Raw genomic sequence first — 14,445 nt, forward strand, 5'->3', positions numbered from 1 at the left:
ATATAATTACTCACAGACACCAAGTGAGTTACCCTAGTGCCATATAAGTAATCCTTGACCCAAAGTGAGTTACCCGAGCCCCTTTATAAGTACTCCCTGACCCCAAGTGAGTTACCATATCACCTTTATAAGTACTCCCTGACCCCAAGTGAGTTACCATATCATCTTTATAAGTACTCCCTGACCCCAGTGAGTTATCCTAGCCCCTTTATATGTACTCCCAGAAACCAAGTGAGTTACCATAGTCCCATAGTAGTACTCCCTTATCCCAAGTGAGTTATCCTAGCCCCTTCATATGTACTCTTTGACCGCAAATGAGTTATCCTAGTCGCTTTATATGTACTCCCAGACCCCAAGTGAGTTACCCTAGTCCCTTATAAGTACTCCCTGATCGTAAGTGAGTTACCCAAGCCCTTTAATAAGTACATCCTGGCCCCAAGTGAGGTACCCTTGTCACATATAATTACTCACAGACACCAAGTGAGTTACCCTAGTGCTATATAAGTAATCCTTGACTCAAAGTGAGTTACCCGAGCCCCTTTATATGTACTCCCAGAAACCAAGTGAGTTACCATAGTTCCATAATAGTACTCCCTTATCCCAAGTGAGTTATCCTAGCCCCTTTATATGTACCCTTTGACCGCAAATGAGTTATCCTAGTCGCTTTATAAGTACTCCCTGACCCCAAGTGAGTTACCATTTCACCTTTATAAGTACTCCCTGACCCCAAGTGAGTTATCCTAGCCCCTTTATATGTACTCCCAGAAACCAATTGAGTTACCCTAGTCCCTTATAAGTACTCCCTGACCCCAAGTGTGTTACCCTAGCCCCTTGATAAGTACTCCCTGACCCCAAGTGAGTTATCCTAGCCCTTTATAAGTACTCTCTGACACCAAGTGAGTTACCCTAGTCCCATAGAAGTACTATCTGACCGCAAATGAGTTATCCTAGCCCCTTTATATGTACTCCCAGAAACAAAGTGAGTTACCCTAGTCCCTTATAAGTACTCCCTGACCCCAAGTGAGTTACCCCAGCCCCTTGATAAGTACTCCCTGACCCCAATTGAGTTATCCTAGCCCCTTATAAGTACTCTCTGACACCAAGTGAGTTACCCTAGTCCCATAGAAGAACTCTCTGACCGCAAATGAGTTATCCTAGCCCCTTTATATGTACTCGCAGAAACCAAGTGAGTTACCATAGCCCCTTTATAAGTACTCCCTGACCCCAAGTGAGTTATCTTAGCACCTTTATATGTACTCTCTGACCGCAAGTGAGTTACCCTAGTCCAATATAGGTACTCCCTGACCCCATGTGAGATACCATAGCCCCTTTATAAGTACTCCCTGACACCAAGTGAGTTACCCTAGCCCCTATATAAGTAACCCCTGACCCCAAGTGAGTTACCCTAGTCCCATAGAAGTACTCCCTGACCCCAAGTGAGTTATCCTATCCCCTTTATATGTACTCTCTGACCGCAAGTGAGTTATCCTATCCCCTTTATATGTACTCCCAGACAACAAGTGAGTTACCCTAGTCCCTTATAAGTACTCCCTGACCCCAAGTGAGTTACCATGGCCCTTTTATGAGTACTCCCTGACACCAAGTGAGTTATCCTACCCCCTTTATATGTACTCTCTGACCGCAAGTGAGTTAACCTAGTCCCATATAAGTTCTCCCTGACCCCAAGTGAGTTACGATAGCCCCTTTATAAGTACTCCCAAACCCCAAAAGAGTTACCCTAGTCCCATATAAATACACCTAGACTCTAAGTGAGTTACCCTAGTCCCATATAAGTACTCCTTGACCGCAAGTGAGTTACTCTATTCCCATAGAAGTACTCCCTGACCCCAAGTGAGTTACCATAGCCCCTTTACAAGTACTCCCTGACCCCAAGTGAGTTACCCTAGCCCCTTGATAAGTACTCCCTGACCCCAAGTGAGTTATCCTAGCCCCTTATAAGTACTCCCAGACCCCAAGTGAGTTTCCCTTGCCCCTAAATAAGTACACCCTGGCCACAAGTGAGTTACCCTGGTCCCATAGGGGTACTCCCTGACCCCAAGTGAGTTAGCCTAGTCCCAAAGAAGTACTCCCTGACCCCAAGTGAGTTATCCTAGCCCCTTTATATGTACTCTCTGAGCGCAAGTGAGATATTCTAGCCTCTTTATATGTACTCCCAGACACTAAGTAAGTTACCCTAGTCCCTTATAAGTACTCCCTGACCCCAAGTGAGTTTCCCTAGCCCCTAAATAGGTACACCCTGGCCCCAAGTGAGTTACCCTGGTCCCATATAAGTAATCACAGACACCAAGTTAGTTACCCTAGTCCCATATAACTACTACTTGACCCAAAGTGCGTTATCCTAGCTCCTTTAAAGGTACTCCCTGACCCCAAGTGAGTTACCATATCACCTTTATAAGTACTCCCTGACCCCAAGTGAGTTATCCTAGCCCCTTTATATGTACTCTCTGACCGCAAGTGAGTTATCATAGTCCCTTATAAGTACTCCCTGATCCTAAGTGATTTACCCTAGCCCTTTAATAAGTACACCATGGCCCCAAGTGAGTTACCCTGGTCCCATATAATTACTCACAGACACCAAGTGAGTTACCCTAGTCCTTAATAAGTAATCCTTACCCAAAGTGAGTTACCCTAACCCCTTTATAAGTACTCCCTGACCCCAAGTCAGTTACCATATCACCTTTATAAGTACTCCCTGACCCCAAGTGAGTTATCCTAGCCCCTTTATATGTACTCTCTGACAGCAAGTGAGTTACCCTAGTCCCATAGTAGTACTCCCTGACCCAAAGTGAGTTACCATAGCCCCTTTATAAGTACTCCCTGACCCCAAGTCAGTTATCCTAGCACCATATATGTACTCTCTGACCGCAAGTGAGTTACCCTAGTCCCATAGAAGTACTCCGTGACCCCAAGTGAGTTACCATAGCTCCTTTATAAGTACTCCCAGACCCCAAGTGAGTTACCCTAGTCCCTTATAAGTAGTCCCTGACCCCAAGTCAGTTACCCTAGGCCCTTCATAAGTACTCCCTGACCCCAAGTGAGTTATCCTAGCCCCTTTATATGTACTCTCTGACCGCAAGTGAGTTATCCTAGTCCCTTATAAGTACTCCCTGATCCTAAGTGATTTACCCTAGCCCTTTAATAAGTACACCATGGCCCCAAGTGAGTTACCCTGGTCCCATATAATTACTCACAGACACCAAGTGAGTTACCCTAGTCCTTAATAAGTAATCCTTACCCAAAGTGAGTTACCCTAACCCCTTTATAAGTACTCCCTGACCCCAAGTCAGTTACCATATCACCTTTATAAGTACTCCCTGACCCCAAGTGAGTTATCCTAGCCCCTTTATATGTACTCTCTGACAGCAAGTGAGTTACCCTAGTCCCATAGTAGTACTCCCTGACCCAAAGTGAGTTACCATAGCCCCTTTATAAGTACTCCCTGACCCCAAGTCAGTTATCCTAGCACCATATATGTACTCTCTGACCGCAAGTGAGTTACCCTAGTCCCATAGAAGTACTCCGTGACCCCAAGTGAGTTACCATAGCTCCTTTATAAGTACTCCCAGACCCCAAGTGAGTTACCCTAGTCCCTTATAAGTAGTCCCTGACCCCAAGTCAGTTACCCTAGGCCCTTCATAAGTACTCCCTGACCCCAAGTGAGTTATCCTAGCCCCTTATAATTACTCCCTTACACCAAGTGAGTTACCCTAGTCCCATAGATGTACTCCCTGACCCCAAGTGAGTTATCCTAGCCCCTTTATATGTACTCTCAGACACCAAGTGAGTTACCCTAGTCCCTTATAAGTACTCCCTGACCCCAATTGAGTTTCCCAAGCCCCTAAATAAGTACACCCTGGCCCCAAGTGAGTTACCCTGGTCCCATATAAGTACTCAAACACACCAATTGAGTTACCCTAGTCCCATATAAGTACTCCTTGACCCAAAGTGAGTTACCCTAGCCCCTTTATATGTACTCCCAGAAATCAAGTGAGTTACCATAGTCCCATAGTAGTACTCCCTTATCCCAAGTGAGTTATCCTAGCCCCTTTATATGTACTCTTTGACCGCAAATGAGTTATCCTAGTCGCTTTATATGTACTCCCAGACCCCAAGTGAGTTACCCTAGTCCCTTATAAGTACTCCCTGATCGTAAGTGAGTTACCCTAGCCCTTTAATAATTTCATCCTGGCCCCAAGTGAGGTACCCTTGTCACATATAATTACTCACAGACACCAAGTGAGTTACCCTATTGCCATATAAGTAATCCTTGACCCAAAGTGAGTTACCCGAGCCCCTTTATAAGTACTCCCTGACCCCAAGTGAGTTACCATATCACCTTTATAAGTACTCCCTGACCCCAAGTGAGTTATCCTAGCCCCTTTATATGTACTCCCAGAAACCAAGTGAGTTACCATAGTCCCATAGTAGTACTCCCTTATCCCAAGTGAGTTATCCTAGCCCCTTTATATGTACCCTTTGACCGCAAATGAGTTATCCTAGTCGCTTTATAAGTACTCCCTGACCCCAAGTGAGTTACCATATCACCTTTATAAGTACTCCCTGACCCCAAGTGAGTTATCCTAGCCCCTTTATATGTACTCCCAGAAACCAATTGAGTTACCCTAGTCCCTTATAAGTACTCCCTGACCCCAAGTGAGTTACCCTAGCCCCTTGATAAGTACTCGCTGACCCCAAGTGAGTTATCCTAGCCCCTTATAAGTACTCTCTGACACCAAGTGAGTTACCCTAGTCCCATAGAAGTACTCTCTGACCGCAAATGAGTTATCCTAGCCCCTTTATATGTACTCCCAGAAACCAAGTGAGTTACCCTAGTCCCTTATAAGTACTCCCTGACCCCAAGTGAGTTACCCCAGCCCCTTGATAAGTACTCCCTGACCCCAATTGAGTTATCCTAGCCCCTTATAAGTACTCTCTGACACCAAGTGAGTTACCCTAGTCCCATAGAAGAACTCTCTGACCGCAAATGAGTTATCCTAGCCCCTTTATATGTACTCGCAGAAACCAAGTGAGTTACCATAGCCCCTTTATAAGTACTCCCTGACACCAAGTGAGTTACCCTAGCCCCTATATAAGTACCCCCTGACCCCAAGTGAGTTACCCTAGTCCCATAGAAGTAATCCCTGACCCCAAGTGAGTTATCCTATCCCCTTTATATGTACTCTCTGACCGCAAGTGAGTTATCCTATCCCCTTTATATGTACTCCCAGACAACAAGTGAGTTACCCTAGTCCCTTCTAAGTACTCCCTGACCCCAAGTGAGTTACCATGGCCCTTTTATGAGTACTCCCTGACACCAAGTGAGTTATCCTACCCCCTTTATATGTACTCTCTGACCCCAAGTCAGTTACCATATCACCTTTATAAGTACTCCCTGACCCCAAGTGAGTTATCCTAGCCCCTTTATATGTACTCTCTGACAGCAAGTGAGTTACCCTAGTCCCATAGTAGTACTCCCTGACCCAAAGTGAGTTACCATAGCCCCTAAATAAGTACACCCTGGCCCCAAGTGAGTTACCCTGGTCCCATATAAGTACTCAAACACACCAATTGAGTTACCCTAGTCCCATATAAGTACTCCTTGACCCAAAGTGAGTTACCCTAGCCCCTTTATATGTACTCCCAGAAACCAAGTGAGTTACCATAGCCCCTTTATAAGTACTCCCTGACACCAAGTGAGTTACCCTAGCCCCTATATAAGTACCCCCTGACCCCAAGTGAGTTACCCTAGTCCCATAGAAGTACTCCCTGACCCCAAGTGAGTTATCCTATCCCCTTTATATGTACTCCCAGACAACAAGTGAGTTACCCTAGTCCCTTCTAAGTACTCCCTGACCCCAAGTGAGTTACCATGGCCCTTTTATGAGTACTCCCTGACACCAAGTGAGTTATCCTACCCCCTTTATATGTACTCTCTGACCGCAAGTGAGTTAACCTAGTCCCATATAAGTTCTCCCTGACACCAAGTGAGTTACGATAGCCCCTTTATAAGTACTCCCAAACCCCAAGAGAGTTACCCTAGTCCCATATAAATACACCCAGACCCTAAGTGAGTTACCCTAGTCCCATATAAGTACTCCTTGACCGCAAGTGAGTTACTCTATTCCCATAGAAGTACTCCCTGACCCCAAGTAAAGTTACCATAGCCCCTTTATAAGTACTCCCTGACCCCAAGTGAGTTACCCTAGCCCCTTGATAAGTACTCCCTGACCCCAAGTGAGTTATCCTAGCCCCTTATAAGTACTCCCAGACACCAAGTGAGTTACCCTAGTCCCTTATAAGTACTCCCTGACCCCAAGTGAGTTTCCCTAGCCCTTAAATAAGTACACCCTGGCCCCAAGTGAGTTACCCTGGTCCCATAGGGGTACTCCCTGACCCCAAGTGAGTTAGCCTAGTCCCATAGAAGTACTCCCTGACCCCAAGTGAGTTATCCTAGCCCCTTTATATGTACTCTCTGAGCGCAAGTGATTTACCTTATCACCTTTATAAGTACTCCCTGAACCCAAGTGAGTTATCCTAACCCCTTTATAAGTACTCCCTGACCCCAAGTGAGTTACCATATCACCTTTATAAGTACTCCCTGACCCCAAGTGAGTTATCCTAGCCCCTTTATATGTACTCCCCGAAACCAAGTGAGTTACCATAGTCCCATAGTAGTACTCCCTTATCGCAAGTGAGTTATCCTAGCCCCTTTATATGTACTCTTTGACCGCAAATGAGTTATCCTAGTCGCTTTATATGTACTCCCAGACCCCAAGTGAGTTACCCTAGTCCCTTATAAGTACTCCCTGATCGTAAGTGAGTTACCCTAGCCCTTTAATAAGTACATCCTGGCCCCAAGTGAGGTACCCTTGTCACATATAATTACTCACAGACACCAAGTGAGTTACCCTAGTGCTATATAAGTAATCCTTGACCCAAAGTGAGTTACCCGAGCCCCTTTATAAGTACTCCCTGACCCCAAGTGAGTTACCATATCACCTTTATAAGTACTCCCTGACCCCAAGTGAGTTATCCTAGCCCCTTTATATGTACTCCCAGAAACCAAGTGAGTTACCATAGTCCCATAGTAGTACTCCATTATCCCAAGTGAGTTATCCTAGCCCCTTTATATGTACTCTTTGACCGCAAATGAGTTATCCTAGTCGCTTTATAAGTACTCCCTGACCCCAAGTGAGTTACCATATCACCTTTATAAGTACTCCCTGACCCCAAGTGAGTTATCCTAGCCCCTTTATATGTACTCCCAGAAACCAATTGAGTTACCCTAGTCCCTTATAAGTACTCCCTGACCCCAAGTGAGTTACCCTAGCCCCTTGATAAGTACTCCCTGACTCCAAGTGAGTTATCCTAGCCCCTTTTAAGTACTCTCTGACACCAAGTGAGTTACCATAGCCCCTTTATAAGTACTCCCTGACACCAAGTGAGTTATCCTACCCCCTTTATATGTACTCTCTGACCGCAAGTGAGTTAACCTAGTCCCATATATGTTCTCCCTGACCCCAAGTGAGTTACGATAGCCCCTTTATAAGTACTCCCAAACCCCAAGAGAGTTACCCTAGCCCCTTGATAAGTACTCCCTGACCCCAAGTGAGTTATCCTAGCCCCTTATAAGTACTCCCTGACCCCAAGTGAGTTACCCCAGCCCCTTGATAAGTACTCCCTGACCCCAATTGAGTTATCCTAGCCCCATATAAGTACTCTCTGACACCAAGTGAGTTACCCTAGTCCCATAGAAGAACTCTCTGACCGCAAATGAGTTATCCTAGCCCCTTTATATGTACTCGCAGAAACCAAGTGAGTTACCATAGCCCCTTTATAAGTACTCCCTGACACCAAGTGAGTTACCCTAGCCCCTATATAAGTACCCCCTGACCCCAAGTGAGTTACCCTAGTCCCATAGAAGTAATCCCTGACCCCAAGTGAGTTATCCTATCCCCTTTATATGTACTCTCTGACCGCAAGTGAGTTATCCTATCCCCTTTATATGTACTCCCAGACAACAAGTGAGTTACCCTAGTCCCTTCTAAGTACTCCCTGACCCCAAGTGAGTTACCATGGCCCTTTTATTAGTACTCCCTGACACCAAGTGAGTTATCCTACCCCCTTTATATGTACTCTCTGACCCCAAGTCAGTTACCATATCACCTTTATAAGTACTCCCTGACCCCAAGTGAGTTATCCTAGCCCCTTTATATGTACTCTCTGACAGCAAGTGAGTTACCCTAGTCCCATAGTAGTACTCCCTGACCCAAAGTGAGTTACCATAGCCCCTTTATAAGTACTCCCTGACCCCAAGTCAGTTATCCTAGCACCATATATGTACTCTCTGACCGCAAGTGAGTTACCCTAGTCCCATAGAAGTACTCCGTGACCCCAAGTGAGTTACCATAGCTCCTTTATAAGTACTCCCAGACCCAAAGTGAGTTACCCTAGTCCCTTATAAGTAGTCCCTGACCCCAAGTCAGTTACCCTAGGCCCTTCATAAGTACTCCCTGACCCCAAGTGAGTTATCCTAGCCCCTTATAATTACTCCCTTACACCAAGTGAGTTACCCTAGTCCCATAGATGTACTCCCTGACCCCAAGTGAGTTATCCTAGCCCCTTTATATGTACTCTCTGACCGCAAGTGAGTTATCCTAGTCCCTTATAAGTACTCCCTGATCCTAAGTGATTTACCCTATCCCTTTAATAAGGACACCATGGCCCCAAGTGAGTTACCCTGGTCCCATATAATTACTCACAGACACCAAGTGAGTTACCCTAGTCCTTAATAAGTAATCCTTACCCAAAGTGAGTTACCCTAACCCCTTTATAAGTACTCCCTGACCCCAAGTCAGTTACCATATCACCTTTATAAGTACTCCCTGACCCCAAGTGAGTTATCCTAGCCCCTTTATATGTACTCTCAGACACCAAGTGAGTTACCCTAGTCCCTTATATGTACTCCCTGACCCCAATTGAGTTTCCCTAGCCCCTAAATAAGTACACCCTGGCCCCAAGTGAGTTACCCTGGTCCCATAAAAGTACTCAAACACACCAATTGAGTTACCCTAGTCCCATATAAGTACTCCTTGACCCAAAGTGAGTTACCCTAGCCCCTTTATATGTACTCCCAGAAACCAAGTGAGTTACCATAGTCCCATAGTAGTACTCCCTTATCCCAAGTGAGTTATCCTAGCCCCTTTATATGTACTCTTTGACCGCAAATGAGTTATCCTAGTCGCTTTATATGTACTCCCAGACCCCAAGTGAGTTACCCTAGTCCCTTATAAGTACTCCCTGATCGTAAGTGAGTTACCCTAGCCCTTTAATAAGTTCATCCTGGCCCCAAGTGAGGTACCCTTGTCACATATAATTACTCACAGACACCAAGTGAGTTACCCTATTGCCATATAAGTAGTCCTTGACCCAAAGTGAGTTACCCGAGCCCCTTTATAAGTACTCCCTGACCCCAAGTGAGTTACCATATCACCTTTATAAGTACTCCCTGACCCCAAGTGAGTTATCCTAGCCCCTTTATATGTACTCTCTGAGCGCAAGTGAGATATTCTAGCCTCTTTATATGTACTCCCAGACACTAAGTAAGTTACCCTAGTCCCTTATAAGTACTCCCTGACCCCAAGTGAGTTTCCCTAGCCCCTAAATAGGTACACCCTGGCCCCAAGTGAGTTACCCTGGTCCCATATAAGTACTCACAGACACCAAGTTAGTTGCCCTAGTCCCATATAACTACTACTTGACCCAAAGTGCGTTATCCTAGCTCCTTTAAAGGTACTCCCTGACCCCAATTGAGTTACCATATCACCTTTATAAGTACTCCCTGACCCCAAGTGAGTTATCCTAGCCCCTTTATATGTACTCTCTGACAGCAAGTGAGTTACCCTAGTCCCATAGTTGTACTCCCTGACCCCAAGTGAGTTATCCTAGCCCCTTTATATGTACTCTCTGACCGCAAGTGAGTTATCCTAGTCCCTTATAAGTACTCCCTGATCCTAAGTGATTTACCCTAGCCCTTTAATAAGTACACCATGGCCCCAAGTGTGTTACCCTGGTCCCATATAATTTACTCCCAAACCCCAAGAGAGTTATCCTAGTCCCATATTAATACACCCAGACCCTAAGTGAGTTACCCTAGTCCCATATAAGTACTCCTTGACCCCAAGTGAGTTATCCTAGCCCCTTATAAGTACTCCCTGACACCAAGTGAGTTACCCTAGTCCCATAGAAGTACTCCCTGACCCCAAGTGAGTTATCCTAGCCCCTTTATATGTACTCTCTGACCGCAAGTGAATTATCCTAGCCCCTTTATATGTACTCTCAGACACCAAGTGAGTTAAACTAGCCCCTTATAAGTACTCCCTGACCCCAAGTGAGTTACCCTAGCCCCTAAATAAGTACACCCTGGCCCCAAGTGACTTACCCTGGTCCCATATAAGTACTCAAACACACCAATTGAGTTACCCTAGTCCCATATAAGTACTCCTTGACCCAAAGTGAGTTACCCTAGCCCGTTTATAAGTACGCCCTGACCCCAAGTGTATTACCCTAGTCCCATATAAATACACCCTGGCCCCAAGTGAGTTACCCTGGTCCCATATAATTACTCACAGACACCAAGTGAGTTACCCTAGTCCCATATAAGTAATCCTTGACCCAAAGTGAGTTACCCTAGCCCGTTTATAAGTACTCCCTGACCCCAAGTGACCCCCCTAGTTCTATATAAGTACTCAATGACCCTTTGTGACCCACCCTAGTCCTATATAAGTTCTCAATGACACCATGTGATCCACCCTAGTCCTATATAAGTACTCAATGACCCATGTGACCCCCCTAGTCCTATATAAGCACTCAATGACCCCAGGTCAGCCACCCTAGTCCTTTATAAGTACTCAATGACACCATGTGACCCATCCTAGACCTATATAAGTACTCAATGACCCATGTGACCCTCCTAGTCCTATATAAGCACTCAATGACCCCATGTGACCCACTCTAGTCCTATATAAGTACTCAATGACTCCATGTGATCCACCCTATTCCTATATAAGTACTCAATGACCCCTTGTGACCCACCCTAGTCTTATGTAAGTACTCAATGACCCCATGTGACACACCCTAATCCTATATAAGTACTCAATGACGCCATGTGACCCACCCTAGTCCTACATAAGTACTCAATGACCCCATGTGACCCCCCTTGTCCTATATAAGTACTCAATGACCCCATGTGACCATCCCTTGTCCTATATAAGTACTCAATGACCCCATATGACCCACCCTAGTCCTATATAAGTACTCAATGATCCCATGTGACACACCCTATTCCTATATAAGTACTCAATGACGCCATATGACCCACCCTAGTCCTATATAAGTACTCAATGACCCCATGTGAACCCCCTTGTCCTATATAAGTACTCAATGACCCAATGTGACCCACCCTAGTCCTATATAAGTACTCAATGACCCCATGTGACGCCCCTAGTCCTACATAAGTAATCAATGACCCCTTGTGACCCACCCTAGTCTTATGTAAGTACTCAATGACCCCATGTGACCCACCCTAGTCCTATATAAGTACTCAATGACCCCATGTGACCCACCCTAGCCATATATAAGTACTCAATGACCCCATGTGACCCCCCTAGTCCTATATAAGTACTCAATGACTCCAGGTCAGACACCCTAGTCCTTTATAAGTACTCAATGACCCTATGTGACCCACCCTTGTCCTATATAAGTACTCAATGACCCCAGGTCAGCCACCCTAGTCCTATATAAGTACTCAATGACCCATGTGATCCACCCTAGTCCTATATAAGTACTCAATGACCCCATATGACCCACCCTAATCCTATATAAGTACTCAATTACCCCATGTGAACCCCGCTAGTCCTATATAAGTACTCAATGACCCCAGGTCAGCCACCCTAGTCCTATATAAGTACTCAATGACCCATGTGATCCACCCTAGTCCTATATAAGTACTCAATGACCCCATATGACCCACCCTAATCCTATATAAGTACTCAATGACTCCATGTGACCCCCCTTGTCCTATATAAGTATTCAATGTCCACATGTGACCCCCCTAATCCTATATTAATAATCAATGACCCCATGTGACCCATCCTAGTCCTATATAAGTACACAATGACCCCATGTGACCCACCCTAGCTCTATATAAGTACTCAATGACCCAATGTGACCCACCCTAGTCCTATATAAGTACTCAATGACCCCATGTGACCCCCCTAGTCCTACATAAGTAATCAATGACCCCATGTGAACCACCCTAGTCCTATATAAGTACTCAATGACCCCATGTGACCAACCCTAGTCCTATATAAGTACTCAATGACCCCATGTGACCCACCCTAGTCCTATATAAGTAATCAATGACGCCATGTGACCATGCCTTGTCCTATATAAGTACTCAATGACCCCATATGACCCACCCTAGTCCTATATAAGTACTCAATGATCCCATGTGACACACCCTAATCCTATATAAGTACTCAATGACGCCATGTGACCCACCCTAGTCCTATATAAATAATCAATGACCCCATGTGATCCACCCTAGTCCTATATAAGTACTCAATGACCCCATGTGACCCCCCTAGTCCTACATAAATAATCAATGACCCCATGTGATCCACCCTAGTCCTATATAAGTACTCAGTGACCCCATATGACCCACCCTAGTCCTATATAAGAACTCAATGACCCAATGTGACCCACCCTAGTCGTATATAAGTACTCAATGACCCCATGTGACCCCCCTAGTCCTACATAAGTAATCAATGACCCCATGTGACCCACCCCAGTCCTATATAAGTACTCAATGACCCCATGTGACCAACCCTAGTCCTATATAAGTACTCAATGACCCCATGTGACCCACCATAGACCTATATAAGTACACAATGACCACATGTGACCACCCCTTGTCCTATATAAGTACTCAATGACCCCATATGACCCACCCTAGTCCTATATATGTACTCAATGATCCCATGTGACACACCCTAATCCTATATAAGTACTCAATGACGCCATGTGACCCACCCTAGTCCTATATAAGTACTCAATGACCCAATGTGACCCCCCTTGTCCTATATAAGTGCTCAATGACCCCATGTGACCCACCCTAGTCCTACATAAGTATTCAATGACCCCATGTGACCACCTCTTGTACTATATAAGTACTCAATGACCACATGTGACCCCCCTAGTCCTATATAAATAATCAATGAGCCAATGTGACCCACCCTAGTCCTATATAAGTACCCAATGACCCCATGTGACCCACCCTAGTCCTATATAAGTACTCAATGACCCCATGTGATCCACCCTAGTCCTATATAAGTACTCAATGACCCCATATGACCCACCCTAATCCTATATAAGTACTCAATGATCCCATGTGACACACCCTAATCCTATATAAGTACTCAATGACGCCATGTGACCCACCCTAGTCCTATATAAGTACTCAATGACCCCATGTGACCCCCCTTGTCCTATATAAGTATTCAATGTCCACATGTGACCCCCCTAGTCCTATATAAATAATCAATGACCCCATGTGACCCATCCTAGTCCTATATAAGTACACAATGACCCCATGTGACCAACCCTAGTCCTATATAAGTACTCAATGACCCCAAGTGAGTTACCCCAGCCCCTTGATAATTACTCCCTGACCCCAATTGAGTTATCCTAGCCCCTTATAAGTACTCTCTGACACCAAGTGAGTTACCCTAGTCCCATAGAAGAACTCTCTGACCGCAAATGAGTTATCCTAGCCCCTTTATATGTACTCGCAGAAACCAAGTGAGTTACCATAGCCCCTTTATAAGTACTCCCTGACACCAAGTGAGTTACCCTAGCCCCTATATAAGTACCCCCTGACCCCAAGTGAGTTACCCTAGTCCCATAGAAGTACTCCCTGACCCCAAGTGAGTTATCCTATCCCCTTTATATGTACTCTCTGACCGCAAGTGAGTTATCCTATCCCCTTTATATGTACTCCCAGACAACAAGTGAGTTACCCTAGTCCCTTATAAGTACTCCCTGACCCCATGTGAGTTACCATGGCCCTTTTATGAGTACTCCCTGACACCAAGTGAGTTATCCTACCCCCATTATATGTACTCTCTGACCGCAAGTGAGTTAACCTAGTCCCATATAAGTTCTCCCTGACCCCAAGTGAGTTACGATAGCCCCTTTATAAGTACTCCCAAACCCCAAGAGAGTTACCCTAGTCCCATATAAATAGACCCAGACCCTAAGTGAGTTACTCTAGTCCCATATAAGTACTCCTTGACCGCAAGTGAGTTACTCTATTCCCATAGAAGTACTCCCTGACCCCAAGTGAGTTACCATAGCCCCTTTATA

Source organism: Prorops nasuta, unplaced genomic scaffold (genome assembly GCF_024137725.1).
Source record: "Prorops nasuta isolate Cenicafe-Biocafe unplaced genomic scaffold, Cenicafe_Pnas_1.2 PNAS00026, whole genome shotgun sequence".
In the NCBI taxonomy this organism is placed as follows: domain Eukaryota; kingdom Metazoa; phylum Arthropoda; class Insecta; order Hymenoptera; family Bethylidae; genus Prorops; species Prorops nasuta.